The sequence below is a fragment of the Siniperca chuatsi genome, linkage group LG7 (assembly GCF_020085105.1).
Source record: "Siniperca chuatsi isolate FFG_IHB_CAS linkage group LG7, ASM2008510v1, whole genome shotgun sequence".
Taxonomy (NCBI): Eukaryota; Metazoa; Chordata; class Actinopteri; order Centrarchiformes; family Sinipercidae; genus Siniperca; species Siniperca chuatsi.
This window is the reverse complement of record NC_058048.1, coordinates 27,521,303-27,537,658: the sequence shown is the minus strand read 5'-3', so window position 1 is coordinate 27,537,658 and position 16,356 is coordinate 27,521,303. Positions and strand designations below refer to the sequence as shown.

The window sequence follows — 16,356 nt, the reverse complement described above, 5'->3', positions numbered from 1 at the left end:
TGAGAAAAACTAATGAAACAATGAACTGACTAATTTTTTATGGCAACATGTTTAAATGTTTATTTTGCTGAGCTGTCCAACGAGGGCTCTCTAAATGAATTATGCCAAAGATTATACTTCTCAAAAAAACATTTTAATATTATTATTATCATGCACACATTTCTGTGGATTGAGTTACAACACATTTTTTTTAAAATTCATTTTCCCAATTTAGATAGATAGATAGATTTGACATAATGAAAGTGAACAGTGATCTGTTCAGGTTGGTTTAATAGCATGATGGTTATTTCTCTCAGTAAAGCAGTCAATAATAAGCAGGATTTTTTTTTTTATTTGAAGGCGTTGTCAAATTAGCTTAACAAACATTATTGTGCTGTGAAAAGATTAGCACCCAATTCAAGAAGCTGCAGTTTTGGCCGTCAACAGCCCATTGAAATCGAACCTTAATATCTATATTTCCCTATTCCATCAGATCGCATACAAACACAGATCTGAAGGTCTGATCTGAGGTCTGAATGAACTTGGTGTGTGAAAGGTTCACTGTTGCTCCGTTGACGTAGGCAGTGAGTGACGCATCACACTCTACTGCAACGCTGAGCACCGTGCACAATGAAGCATCACTTTTCTGAATAGAAACAGACCAGAAGAAGGTGAGAGACTCTGTCAACATTCGATAAAAAACATCTGCTGCAACTTGTCGCTGCAAAATCTGTTACTTTGCTGTTCAGTGCAAATAAAATGATAGAAATCGTTTTTGCAATGTCGTTTTTCACAAACAAGCAACCTGCAGGAGATTGACTTCTGCCGCCTAGCAAATAAATGTGGGTGTGTGTATGAGTGCTGCGCTTTCTCCTCTAAGCATTGATCCCACTCTTTGCAGAGCAACTCTTGACAAAACTGCCACTGCTATTTGCTGTCTGTCTGAATGTTGATTATTCATATTAAGAGCAGAAAGAGAGAGTGTGGGCTGGAGAAACAGGAGAAGGGAGGGCTGAAGAGATAAAAAGACTTGGCCTTGATAAAGAAAAGAGGGCAATAAAATGAAAGAGAAAGAGGGAGGGGGTGATCGGTTCAACAAACTGAGAGAAAAGAGGATGAGATGCACTATTTTTTGTTTTCTGTCCTTCCATGCAGAGAGAAATAAAGGAAGAGAAGGAAAAAGAAATCAAAAGAGAGAGGGATCAATTCAGTGTACAATAAAAAAATGCGAAGGCCATTCCAATTACTTCCCCTGTTCCACCCTCTCCTTTATCCCTCCTCCCTCCCTCCCTCTATTTTCTGCAGTTTTAAGCCGAACAACATCTGCGCAGCGGCAGCCTTGATGCAGCGGTTTGTTTCCACACAGCATTCCACTGCTCGCTCTCTGCACCGCAGCTTTCTACGAGGCGGAAGACGAATTTACATAGAAATAGAAAATTAGTAAGAGGCATGCAGGAGGGAGCCGATAATACGAGCGACTTCAAACCTGCAGACAGCGTCCAATATTCACTTCTCACTGCTTCGAGTTAAATATTAGAGAATCATCTTTCCCCTGTGAGTGTTTGTTTGTGAGTCGTCTCTCTGTAGGATTAACAGGTGCATTTTTTTCCCCCTTTGATCATTCATCTTTTCTCTCAGAACGAGTTTGTAGTCCGTTTCTATTGATTACTGTTGTTACTGTGAGGCACGTACACAGCGAGGCTCCTTCAGCACGTCTGTTTACGTCCTGCTGCTATCAGAGACTCTGCTACAATCTGCTGTCCTGTGTAGATTAATGAGAAGCGCAAAGTGCTAACAAAGTGTGAACACTGCTGGGGCTGAGCGACTCTATTTTCTGTTTAGCTCTGAGGATTGGCTCCTTAGTCAAGTAACCTTTTATACTAGAAAGCACTTGAAATAATTATAAGAATATCATTAAGAATCTTTTTCTGATTCTGATTTATATAATCCTATGGGAAATATATGCAAAATCACATGGAAAATAATCAAATTGATTACAAACCAATGAACTGTGTTCCACTGTTATGCATTACAAAACCTTTAATAACTAACGTCATTCATTCATTTGGAGAGAAGTTAACTACTTAAATATTAACATAATATGCCATATCATCACAATTTACCTCATACATACCTCTGCACAATCCTCTACATTTATTATTTTAATGACTGATCACTGATTTTAATGCAGGAGTTTATGGGAAAATAGTGAAAGTGTTCAAAAATCAGAACCTCACTGAAGTGCATTTCTTCTTTGCTGTCCTTTACGCTGACATGTCTAAAGTCTGGTGGAGAAGACATACGTAAGTACTAACATGCAAACAGTTGATTAAGGGCATGTTTACACTCATTTATGGTCAACTGTAAGAGTGAGACTGGGTGCCCAGTTCTACAATGATTGCGATTTATGAAACAGAACTATGCGTACACAGGGCTTTATATATCTTTCAAAAAGATTGTGTATGCATATATCTGTCATTGTACATACAGTTTTACATCTGTCCCTGGAGCCGCACCAATAAACAAATCACTTGTTGCTGGCCTGCCTTTCCAGCAAACTTTATTAAAAATCTGCATTTTTTTGAGATTTGACTGGCAACATTTTCAGAATGGTTGTTTTCGCAGGCGGTGGGGGGTAAAAATGCAGATGAGGGAAAAAAGAACTAAGTGACAAGCAGCGAGAGAGCGAGGAGGGAGCCAAAAACATTTCACCCATGAACCCTTTCATCCTCTGCACTCTGCACTGAAACATTCTCTCTCTCTCTCTCTCTCTCACACACACACACACACACACACACACACACACACACACACACACACACACACAAACACCCATGCACAGTGTCGGTGTTGAAGTGGGAGGATAAACAGTGGCGTACAGCGATGTCTGATCCCCCCTGGCCCTAATGATCACATCTACCATCTTTATATCCAACTGATTCTCTGCTAATGAGGTTCTCCATTTGCCTCCACTCCTCTGCCTGCTCTGCTTTCTTTCTTCACATTTCTCTCTTTACATATTGTCATTTTTCTCTCCTTCCATCTAATTTTTTTGCAGATTTAAAAAGGTTTTAGATTTGTCTTTTCATATATAACCTTTTAAAGCTACGTTCTCTTCGTCCTTCCCCACTTGGTGCATCATAATGTTTTACTACTACAATCTTCCAGTGCATTGAAACCTTTCATTACTTCATTCTTTTTTGCTTTCTATTCTCTGTGTTCAATAAAGCAAACGTCTTCTTACAAGGTCAAACACACACACACAACCCGTTCCCAATCTGAAGAGCATTTTAATGTGAAATCATCATCTTCATCCTGCATGGTTTTATTTAGCTGACGCTGTTGGTGCGACTCACTCTAATGGCCGACTCAGCCAGGCAGCTTACTACCTACCCAAAATCCTTTGCTCCCAGAAGCTCTCTGCGTAGCCACCGCAAAAAGGAAGATTATGTGACAGTTGGCAGCATGCAAGCCATTGCTCCTACAGTGACGGCTCTTTCATGTTTTTTTCTACATTTTCTCATCTGGTGTTTCCCTTTTTGTTTTTGTTTTTTTCTCCTTGAAGAGCTTTATATCTGTTGGGAGAAACTTTTCCACAGAGGAGAAGAGAGTTTGGATTCCATCCAGCTGCAGAGTAGAACGTCCTGTTGCTGCAGCTGCTGGGCTGAGGTCAAAGGTCAAAGCCAATCTCCTGTTCATGAATACACTCAGGCAAACACTGTGAAGGAGCAAGGATAGGAAGTGTTGACTTCAGCAGGGATGCCAGCTTAGCAGATAAGTCCAAATCAATGTCAACAGCAGAGTGGGGCGATCCGATTCGTGAGAAACTTGGAACAGGTTCAGGATTTAACTGTTTTGTTTTATGAATGCCAAAACTGTCAAACTGCTAATAGTTTGTACTTTGAGCCAACAATATTTAAACTTGACTGTTTTTATAACAAAAAAAGACATTCAGTGATTTCTACTCGAACAGCCTCTGAAACAACAATTAGACCATCATGGGACACTAAAACACTAATGATTCTTTTAGGGTTTGCAGCACTTTAACAGCCTCATCCAGCCGGCCCTCAAACTTGGCTCTGCTCATCATGATCTGACGAGCTTCCCCTGGCATTTTTTTGGGTTTGGGATGTTGTCAGTGGGAGTAGATCTAAATTACTTTGCAGGAGCCTGAATCAACTTTAAACTGCACTAGCTGTGCAGCAAATTCAATTCAAATTCGAAATATAGCACAGCTGCTTGTCATCACCATCACCTGGAGAAAGTTGACTTCCTTGTATGCAGCTGTACTCTCTCCATCTACTTCTGTGACCTCGCTGCTCTTTACCCTACAACTACAGCATCCTCCGTGCACTCAGCAGGCAGATACACAGACTCTCACATGCTGTCTCTCTTGTCCAATAAACCTCCTACTTTAATGAATGAACAAACCAGACCTCTATTTGTCCATTTTAATACCACACTATTGATAATTTCTTCAACATCATCTAAACAACTCCATTTAGCTCACTGATTGGTCCGGCTGCCGACTGCCCGGTTCAGCTGATTTGGATATTTCCTTCAAAAATAAACCTTCTCCATCCCAGTGAAAGGGAATTATATACTAAAAGGACAATAATTATCTGATATATTGGTAATACTCTTACAATTGCCAAACATTTCTTCGAGTTTGTTTTATCATAACTGAAGTAACACAGATAATGTTTACTGCATGATCAGACATTATCAGGTATGTCAGTCACATCGAAGTATTAGAAGGTGATTTCCTTTAAGTCCTGGCAGTTACTGTATGACTCTATAAGTTATGAGCCACGTACTGATTAACACAGCTTTTATAAGGCCTCCACCCCACTGACTTTGCCCCAAACTATCAACCATTTCTTTAATGTCATCATGTTGAGAAGCAACCGTTGCAACTACAGGCAGCAAAGTCAAGAGAACATTTTTAAAACATTCAAATGTTGCAACTGAATTAAGTGTCCTCAAGCAACTGAGAAGATTGAGCATACAGTAGCTGCCTAAGAAAGTTTTCAAAGAACTTTCCATTGTCCTGATGTTGCCCTTTTTCCTCACAGCCTTTAAGCAGACAGACAGTGAGGCCGAGGGGGGCAAATATTTGCTTTGCTTCATCAACCAAAGCATGTAAGTCATTTTGTATATCTGTAAATGTGTATATGTATTGTGTATATGTGTGTTGCACAGACAAGTAGTAGTGATAAAGAACAGGGTGCTGAGGTCACCGAAGCATGGAAATCTGAGAGTACAATGTCTCATTTAACAAACGAGGAAACACGCAACCATGACAGACACACACACACACACAAACACAGACACACACACTGACACATGCACACACACACACACGCACACACACACACACGTATGTTGCGGTAGTTTGTCAGGGTTTAACCTTGACGTGCAGATGTATTAACACACAGCTTCAGCCCGCTGCCTCTCTGGCATCCTTTCTGTCTGTATTCTAATTTAATGAAACACAAATCTGAGCAGAAAAAGCAAGAGTAAGTAAAACATTCTGAGCGTTGACAGTAAAGATTTTTCCATTCACTCAAAGCTGGAAATGTTTCAGTTGGTGAAGACATTATGTGATAAACAGCAATCGAAATTAATTTGTTGAATAATTAATGGCACAGGCTCGACATGATAAATCGTTATTATGTTTTCTCTACACGCTTATTCACTTTCAGATTTGTTTAAAATATGGCCACCATGAGCTGAAAAACAGTAACTTCATGAGTTTAAAGCTTATAAAGTTGTGTTATTGTTTTCATTTGAGACTTTTGTTTCTGCATCAGCCCATCCCAAAGAGTAATAAAAATCTGTAAATTAATTAAAATTGTATGAAATATTTGTACTTAATAATTCAAAGGTTTGCATGCCAGAGAGAAAAAAATTCCACAAATGGATATTTTTCATTGTGTGAGATAAGATTTGTTAAGTAGCATTTAGCGTATTTAACTTTTCCTGCACGCAAACCTTTAAATTGCACTCTACAACATCCTTTCAAGCATTCAAATGTATTAATCTTTTATTTTTACACATTCTAGCAAGGTGGTATGTGTCTGAAAAGTTTTCTAATAGGTCAAAGCAACTCAACCTTAACTTTAATCCCATATTTGTAACCTGTTCCATACTAATAAATTAGGAATAGTCAACATTTGGTTAAACTCTCTTCTCGGAGAACTAAAGCACATGACTGCTTCCTGAAAGTTAAAACTCTGTCTGTCTTCCCTTCTCTTTCCCTCTGATATCTCCCTTTTCTTCATCTTTCCTCACTCCTTCATCCCTCTATCTTTCCATTCTTTCCTTCCTTTCTTCTTCTGTCTCTCACTATGTCAGAGCTGTCATGGTGGTAATGACAAGTCGTCTTCTCGTCCAAACTTTGTGTTGCGTTCCATCCAAGTCACAAGGCTGTCTGTCAGTGTTGTCATTGGAGGCTAACACACACACACACACACACACACACACACACACACGGGCAAAGATGCACACGCACAAAGACACGAGTTCACAATTTCACTCGTACTTGTATGAAAAAGGTGCATGCAATCCCACACATGCAAAGATAAACAGATAAACACACACACAAAACAGTACACACATTTTTTTCCGAGATGTACGTGCACACCTACATGTACACACACACACACACACAGCGAGTGGAGGACAGCGGACAACTGTTGAGGCTGCTGGGGTTTGAACTTTGAAGTCTTAAGCAGGGGACTTTAGCTTAATCTGCCTCCCCTGGATCTACAGGCTTAGTCGCCTCTCTCTCTCCCTCTCTGCCTCTCTCTCGCTCGCTGTCTCTGTCTCTCCCTCATCATCCTGTCTATCTCGATCCGTCTGTGACATCCCTCTTTTTCCGTCTCTCTCTCTCCCTTCTTTCTCCTTTTATTCTCCTGCCTATCCAGGAGCACAGAAACCCCCCTGCAGGTTAAAAATAACTGCAGGACAGAAGAGCCGGGGTACAATGACTGACAGCGAGGGGTCATAGTGTTAACTTGGATATGTATACATAACATTCATGTATACAGGCACACACACCCACCCACAAATATATTCATATATACTTGTATGTACATATGGTGCTTTTAACTCATGTTCTAACACGTACACACACAAAGATTTCAGGGCCTTTTCTAACTTATCTAAGGATCTTGAGGCATTCTGTTCCTGTTATGCATACACACATGAACACACACGATATTTACTCTATGTGCACAGAGACACACGTGGCACATACACATTAGGACTGGCCTTAAGGTATGTGATTTTCTTGCCTTAGGTTAAAGTGTAAATATAGCCAAAGAAGCAAATAGATTTCAAAATACTGTTTGGATAGTAAAAACAAAATACATTTGTGGTTCAATAATTCAAAATATAACTGCTTGAATCAATAAAAATGTTCCTGAATGGAAAATAGAAATGAATGCATTAATGCCACTTCAGAGCATGAATTTTTTGGTTACTGTTAAACATTGCGTGTGTTTCCTTTAACCGGCTAGATCCTCCGCTGGCTCCATCATTGCATGCATGTTGTGCAGCCAAGACTTGTTCAAACCCACAAAACTTTAATGGAGGCCTCAAAGTTTCCAGAGATACCAAACATGTCCAGTCGAATTTTGGGGATGAGTGCAGTCTTTAAATTGATGCATAACACATCTAGAATATTTCCATTTGACGCTGAATGTAAAGTAAACATCCAGTATTGTAACTCCAGTGACGTGCTGGATCAAGCACATGCAGAATATACGTGGACCTGATGTGATTTGTTGATGATGATATAGGAATACTATATTATCATGACTAAAAGTATAGTTCAGGGTCAGGTTCAAATCTGGTCATAGCTAAAAAAAACTAAAGCCTCTTGGCTAAGTTTTAGGATGGATCTTCATAACAGTTAATAAAAAAAAACAAGTCAACTAACAGTATAAGATGAGCAACTACTCTGGGAAACTAATCTACACACACCTACCTACACACCCAACTGTGTAATACTGAACGTAAATCACTAATGAGGGGAATGTTGGGTGTAATAATGTTCAACAAATTGATCATTTTTTAAATCCTCCATCACATTTTCATACTGCTGTTATATGTGAGCTGCTGTTTGACTGGAGGAATATGAACTACAGTTTCCTGGCAGCAGAGTCAAAAGCACATACAGTAACGCTCTTGTCAGGAAGGTCATTAGCTTCTTACATTGTGCGTCAAAATAAAAGGATGAAAAGATTCATCTGTAGAGCACACAGTGCTGCAGGTACTGACAGATAATGTAAAAACATATTAGAAGGTGTCTTTTAAAAGGGTCAAAAACACAGAATCTATTTGTGTAATGAACTGCCAGATAATACATGATCTCCTCTGTCTCCTTTCTTTGCTCCTTCCTTTTCTCTTTTGTGTCCTTTGTGTTTACCTCCCTCCTCTCCTCTCCTCTCCTCTCCTCTCCTCTCCCCTCCTCTCCTCTCCCCTCCTCTCCTCTCCTCTCCTCTCCTCTCCTCTCCTCTCCTCTCCAGTGAGCTGTCTGTCCAGCAGCCCAGGAGGAGGAAGGTTGCACCACAAAATCTCCCTCTCTTCTGCTGAAACCACTCCCCATGTGGCAGAAATCTCTCTTGCATGTACATCACAGCAGCAAATTTTTTTTCCCTTCTCACTTTTCTTGCGCATTCCCCCCCACAGAGATATGTCTTAAAGAAAGAAACAACAAAAGTTCAACAGCAACAGAAAAATAGATGGAAAGAATGACAAGAAGTGAGAAAGAAACATTAAATCTGAACTTGATTTTTTTTTTGTGTGGTTTTCATGTGTGTAAAACAGTGCAGTAAAATATGAATTACAGCAGAGACAATGTATTGCAGACACTCAATCATCACTGCTTGGAGCAAATAAGAGACACACAGAGAGATTGTTATTCTGCTGACTCAGCAGTGAGGCAGAGAGTGCAAATCACATGACTGACAGGAAAAAAAGATAAATGTTATATAAGAAGGTAAGAAAACATACTGTAAAAGACTGCTCAGTTTAAAACCCTGATCACAAGTCTACAGAATAGAATGGAATATTGTCAATGCACGTCAACGTGTTTGTTTTTGTTTTTTTTATTCATGCTTATTTAAGAGGCTATAATCACTATTTTTATAATAACAATCAAATGACAATGTGAAAAAATAATGTGACAATATGAAAGGAGTCGCTAGTAGTGATGAACCTACAGAGAATTATCACCGGAATCTGCATCTCCCCTCGGCTTTACAGAGCTTTATAGTTTCAGCTCATTGCTTAGCAGTTTGGCTCACAACTTCACTGCTTTGGTTCACTCTCACCGCTTTCGTAGTGTAATTTTTGGTCACAGCAGGCATCTGTTTCCAGTGAAAAAACTCACTGTACACTACCTGCTCAGCCCCAAACAGCAGACAGACACAGTTAGACACTAGCTGGTGAACATAGTGGAGCCAGATATTTCCCTCTGGAGTCGGTAAAGACCAAAGGACAGTGCTAAAATGAATGATAATGTTGCTCTGTGTCTGCTGGATGTGTACAGAAGTGACTGTCAACAAGTTTGCCGTATCAACTAAAAGGTGATGATATGTCAATGTCAAAGATAAATTCTCTCAGGCACAATAAAAATGACGTCATCCATCCATCCATCAGGTTGGGATGGTCACTAGAATTTCTGAGCTCTGACACTAACAAATCTCTTATCGAATTTTTCAAAATCTCTCCTTGTTATTTTTATTAGCAGAGCAATTAGCAATTAGCAAAACAGATTCATCAACTGAAATAATGTGAATATAGCAGCTGTAGCAACTGCATTCCATTGTTAAAGAGCAAAAAATGGGCCGAAATGAAACTTGGCTGTTCTCTGGTCAGTGTGCTCTTTGCCAGCAACCAAAGAGTTGTTAGAGAAAGACAAAACTCTCCAACACCACTCTGCAATCACAAGTGGAAGTGGACCGTATGTGTTTGTAGTTCAACGCGATCAACAGAGTGATGAGTCTTCTGTGGTGAAACGATCAGCAGATCATATCACATCAGTTTCAGTAGTCAAAATCTCCCAGGTAGACTTTCATGCATATCATAGATGAATCTTTGAGTTTTAGTTATTTATCTAGTTACTTATAGTTGTTGAGAGCTGAACCAAAATGGATTTGATAAGGGGTTTAAAGGAATCAGATTCGATTAAATGCTATTAAACCCCAACCCTATTCTTTAATTCATTCATTTAACAGCAACAGCAACACAAAACTTATCCTGACTGTTGGTGTGTTTGACTCGTTTTTTGGCTGAAGCTGAATTATTTCTCTCTTGCCAGCTAAGCTCAGAGTCTTACACTCCCACCTCTTCATCATCTGACACAAAGTGAGCCAGACTCTGCGTTTTCCTGACATCTAAGGCAAACTTCCTGTGTAAGGAGGTAAAAACAGGAAGTAGGAAACAGGTGTTCAGGCCGTAGGTGAAAGGTCACAGGAAATGGCCCTGTTCTCCCGCAGGAAGTGACTGGAGGGAGCGGCCAGGAAAACAACCAGGCTACAGTGGATGTGTGGAAATGCTTGTGTATGTGCGTGTGTGTTCACCGTTGAAGGCTGTTGTCATTAAACAATGTCAAAGTGCTGCTGCAGTTTTCAGTCTGAATAAATGCCAGTGCGGGCCAGCCTGGGCCAAAAATAGCCCCAGAATAATACCACAACAAAACCACAGGCCATTTACAGCTGATCTCACAGGGGACGCAGCTCCGGCTCTGCAGCTTACACCATAATGCAACAATAACAGACGAGAGGGCATGTTTTACTGCCAATATGAATACAATATTGATGCAGTAAGTAGGTGATGCTTCACTACATTACACATAAACACAGTAGGGGAGGTCTCCAGAGTGCTTTGGGTTTTATGTAACGATCACTGATGTTTATGTGCTGCTTTTCTTCAAAGACTGAATTTACAGTACACCAAAATAGAGCAGGGAAACAGGGATGATCACAAACTAGCCGTGTAATGTTGCAAGACTCGTCAGTGAAGGAAAAATGGCCCAAAACATATTGCCTTGACAGTAAAGGGAGCCTTTTGCTGAACAGCGGCCTTTGTGGTCGCAAGTGGCAACAACAGGATGATGATCATCATTTTTCAAGATTCTCCTGAGTCAGTTAGGTGTTTTACTTTTGTGATGAAACAATAAAATTTGTATACATGGCATGCTGAAACGTAGTGCTATAGTAGCACAAGTAGAGAAGTGTCAAAGAGCAAACCGTGACACATAATGTCAGAATAAATATCCATCTAAAGTTAGCACACAATAATCACCACAAGCTACTGGTCATACCAGACCAAGTGAGGCTGTAGCAGCAAAACGCCTGAGTGTATTGAATTGAGCATGGGTGCATTTTATTGCTTATGAATTCAACTTTTCTTTTTTGACGGGAGAATTATTTTTTTATGATAACTTACTTTAATTAACTTTAACTAAAAAGTTACATAGTCTTGATATGAGCCTGAATATCAGCTTAATAAAACAATAATTTTGAAAATATGCACCACAGACATATCAGAACAAGTGAAATTAGCTACTGAGACCCTATTTTTTATGAAAAATAACTATGTATTTGTATTTTGTATTTTTATAGATTAATTTGAATTGACTTTAAAACAGCATCTGGTGGCCATTATAGGAACTGTATCTGAAAACATTTTTACATTGGCTTCAAATTTTAGGGACAAACACAAATGAATTACAAATTAGCTTAAGATATAAAAAACTTTATGGGAGTTATCAGCACTGTTGGAACACTTAAGTCCATCTAGCAATTTTTTGAGAGCACTCACAGTGGTGTGAAGATGTTTTACAAGAGTGTACTTGGGGGGCGGAAACAAACGCAAACAATAATAAAATGAACAAGATCCCTCAAATTCTCTTCATCCATATGTCATGTCAGACCTCATTAGAGCCGGTAAAAGAATTTATTCAGCTCTTGAATCATCTTCTTCTCTGGTCTGTTGTCCTGTTATGCGGCCTTGAAAGGCGGCGTGTCGTCTGTCGGTGACGTTGCTGCTCTGTTTTTCTTTCTATCAGCAGCTGCTTCTTCCAGCAAAGCTCTCCGTCACTCTGCAGCTGTTGGCTAACAAGAGTTCAGATCTGTTTCCAGCTTTCAGTCACCCACTCAGCCGGCCTGACTCTCGTTTTTGGCTGCGTTTGTCCTCTCTCTGTCTATCTATCTTTATGTCATCTTCTTCCATACTCTCCATTTCTCCCTCTTCATCACAGTCTCTCATTCCAACTCATCAAAAACACCCTTCAAACATCTCTTCTCTTTCCCTCACCCTTTTTCTCTCTCTCGCCCAGTCCCAGTGAGGCCAACAGCACATGCTACAACAGCCGCACTCTTGACAAGAAGAAGAAGAAGACGACATTTTATCCACAACCAGAAATAATGGATGGTAGTAATAGTAATCAACGGCTGCACAGCACTGGACACCAATTCATCTTTCAGGAGCACACATGTGTATGATGCCGTTTATGTCAACGTGTGTGTGTTTTCATATGAGGTCCATTCATCAGATCAAAGTGAGTTTGTGTTGGTTTGGTTACAAAACTGTTTCCACAATGACAGCCATGCTTTTAAATCTCTGTGAAGGTTTACCAAGACTTCTCAGCTTACAAACAGCCCGCTGACCTTAAATGTATGTGGCTGAGTGTGTGTGTGTGTGTAACTGTGTGTGTTTGGGCTAACGTGTTACTTTGTTCAGTTTCCGAGCGCTGTATTACAGTGCTCTGAATGTGGTGACTACAAACTAAGCATGTTAGACTTCCACTTCCTTTAATTGGTAATGAGGTACAGTTTACATTAAAATGTTGCTTTTACATTTACTGTTCTTTCACATTTTCTTCCTTTTATACTAAATATTTTTAAGTAGAAATAGTGAAAATCTAAGGAGCCCTTGAAATAGTATGAGTAAAAAATATTTTTTTACTAAGATTCTGGTGTGCAACAGAAAAATAAAAATATCATTTTTTTTCATATCATTTCAGAAGCTCCATAGAGTCTTTGTTGTATTGTAGTTTCTGGAGCAGAAAAACAAAAGTACTTGAACAACATACCTCCAATAAAGACATAACTAATTACATTTTAATGTGATTAAATATGTTCAGAATCAGCCTTTTGTACCTAATGTTCTCCTTATATTTCACCATAAGTATAGAAAAACATTTGACACCGCATTACAATGTCACAATGATATTTTTTATAGAATTGTGAGCAAAAATAGTTATGCTTGTTATGGCTGCACTATTACCTAAAATAGATGACATCTAAACAAAACTTTGGGTTTTTGCTAGAATTTAAAATTTGGTTTGATTGATGTATCTTCGAATGGTGGAGGCCTCTGTGTGTCCAGCTGGGTTCAGGGGGTTATTTTGGTGTGGGGGTTTCTTTCTCTGTGTGTGAACATGTGTGTATCTGATGTGTATCGTCAAATGCTGCACAAATCCATTTAGTCGCCTCTCCAACATGGTATAAATAGCCGAAAGAGCAACAGGGGGATTCGCCCTCGATTATAAGTGTCTAAATATCAGCAGCTATTAGCCTGCTTGTCTCCCCGCGGCTGCTCGCCTCATCCAAAACTGCATTACTCAACTGTCAGTCAGCCTCAGGCTCAGACGCTCATGATGCAGAAGATACAAACTGAACAAACAGCACACATATTAGCTCACCAGGAGAAAGAAGGTGAAAGCCGCTGTATTAACTGTATTGATTTCACTATCATATGGAGGAGAAACAGCTGACAACATATCGAGGCTGGTATTTTCAGTTTTGTTAAAGGAATAGTTTGCCTTTTTTGTAACTACACATATTTGCTTTCTGGCGGAGAGTTAGATGAGAAGAGTGATATCACTCTCATGTCTGGAGGCTAAATATGAAGCTACTGCGAGCAGTTGGTTAGCTTAGTTTAGCACTAAGACTGGAAACAGGGGAAACAGCTAGTCTGGCTCTGTCCAACGCTAATAAAATCCGACAACCAGAACCTCTAAAGCTCACTAATTGACACGTTATATCTTGTTTGTTTAGTCAGTACAAAATCCGAAGGGTAAAAACGTCAATTCACCATTTTACGGGGGTTATGTGCTGCAATATTTTTTGACTCTGGGCAGTAACGTCCTGGAATCTCCACTGGTTGCCTGGCAACTACAACCTGAGTTTGGTGTGGAAAAACTTGACTGACTTGCACAGAGGCCTGACCTCAGCCACATCCCACACATTCGGGATGAACTGCAGCGCCGGCTACGAGCCTTATCGCTCAACATCAGTGATCGCCCGCAGGCCCCTGAGGCTGAATGGGACGCCCAGGAAGGAGATGTTAAACAATTACCTACAGCTGTCCCAGCCTAACAAGAATACAATTTAGAGCAAGCTTTTAGCATTAAAATTCGAACACATATACATCAACTTTGCAAACACAAGAGAACAAGACACCATATGTGCAAACACAGTGCAATACTGTCATCTGCATGAGCCTGAAAAAACCTGTTTGAGTTAAACTCTGCAGAGTGTGTGTGGGCTTGAGGACTGAGTGTGGGTGAGTTAGTGTATGTGTGTGTGTGTGTGTGTGTATCCAGTATTGATTAATTATGCATAAAACTATCTTCATAACTGCACCATAGAATTGTGTACTCTGCAAAAAAACTGTCTCTGAGGACTGTGTGTGTGTGTGTGTGTGTGTGTGTGTGTGCGTGCGTGTGTGTACACAAGTCTGATAACTATAATTATTCAAAACTATAAAGGCGTAGCGCTCCTTCTCCTCCCCTGCCCCCAAATTCTGCTTATGACAGAGAATGAGAAATCGCAGCTGGGGAAAACGTATGCAACACTAATGCAACACCAGAACTCGAGGAGGAAAATCAGAAACTTCTGGGGACTTAACATTTTTTTCACTCAGCAGATGTCATCTTTTAATTTTTCCCTAATGGATACTTCTTATATGTATTGTGTGTGTTTGTGTGAGTGTGTGCGCCCACAAGCCTGGTTGAACGCACCGTCTAGCAGGCCTGAACAGTCAATAGATGGAAACAATGCCAGCCCTGACTAATCAATAGAGAGCAATCATGAAGAGAGAATGATGATAATCACTTAATCAGATTGGGATCATAATCAATGGCCGCACTAATTGTCCTCTATTACACAGCTGGTATCGGCACTCAGATTTAGCTGTACAATCAGTAGTGGAATGAGCTTCACGTGAACTGAGGAAACACCAACTTTGTGAAATCATTTATCAAAAGTTTCTGCTGTAAGTTTCTTTCTAAACAGCTGAAACATGATGTCTGGGTTATCTGCACATGTTCTCAGCTATACAAGTATCAGCTACTGTTCTAGATGGTAAAATGTGAAGCGATGATAAAGCCTCATGGGGGCTGTTCGTGTTGAATTCTGACAAAACAGTCACATATTTTATCTTTATTTAAGTAACAATGTTGTCAGATTGTACAATTTGACAACCCTGTCATGAGCAATGACAGTGGCTACAAACACATGTACGTATTTTACGATAGCATAACATTGTTACATAAACATTATGCATACTGTGAGGTGACAATCCTAACTTATTCAGTACGATCAGTAACAACAACTCATCCTCCGATCCTGTACTTCATAATTAGTGGTCCGAGTAGAGCGCGAGAGAGAGGGAGGGGGAGAGAGGGAGGGGGGAGGAGTAGATGAAAAGGCTGAATGCTACAGGAAGTCAGTAGGATGAAAAGTTGAAGCGCCATGTTTTTCATTAAGACACTTCTCACACAAAATTGATGTGTGTGTGTGCATGAGAGAGAGAGCGAGGGAAAGAGTGATCAGGGCCCTCGCTCACACTTCCTCTCTCAGCAGGAAACTGTTTCCAGTTGGCTGTGGATGTTTAGGTTTCTGGCTCGGTCTGTGTGTGTGTGTGTGTGTGTGTGTGTGTGGCAGCCTACAGTTCATGTCACATGTGGAGTTTCTATGTTCACACCTCACACTGCATCCTGTCTCTGTGGATGTTATCGCTCTCCCCACTCTGTTTTTTTATTCTCTTTTTTCTTCCCTCCATCTTTCTCCCTTTTCTCTCTTTTGCCTTTCATCTTGCCTTCTCTCCTCCTTCCCCTTCTTTTTCTTTTTTCTTGTTTTCTCCATCGCCCTTTCTTTATTTTTATTTTTATTTCTCCTTGTTGCTGCTTTCCCCTTATTTGTCATTTTTCACTCTCTCTCCCTCCCTCATCTGTTTACACGTCTGTATGGTCTCCTGTTGTTTTTCTTTTTTTTTTTTCCTCATTCAGCTTCACTCAAACAGAAAATCACAACTTGACCACAGAAACACACACAGTTTGTTGTTCCAAGGCAAACA

General features: G+C 40.1%; 1 protein-coding gene across 2 annotated transcripts in view; it reads right to left on the bottom strand.

The window, feature by feature from the left end:
- nova2 (NOVA alternative splicing regulator 2) overlaps positions 1–16,356 on the bottom strand; it is an 86,573-nt gene that overhangs the window by 11,715 nt on the left and 58,502 nt on the right. The gene's annotated exons all lie outside the window — the stretch shown is intronic.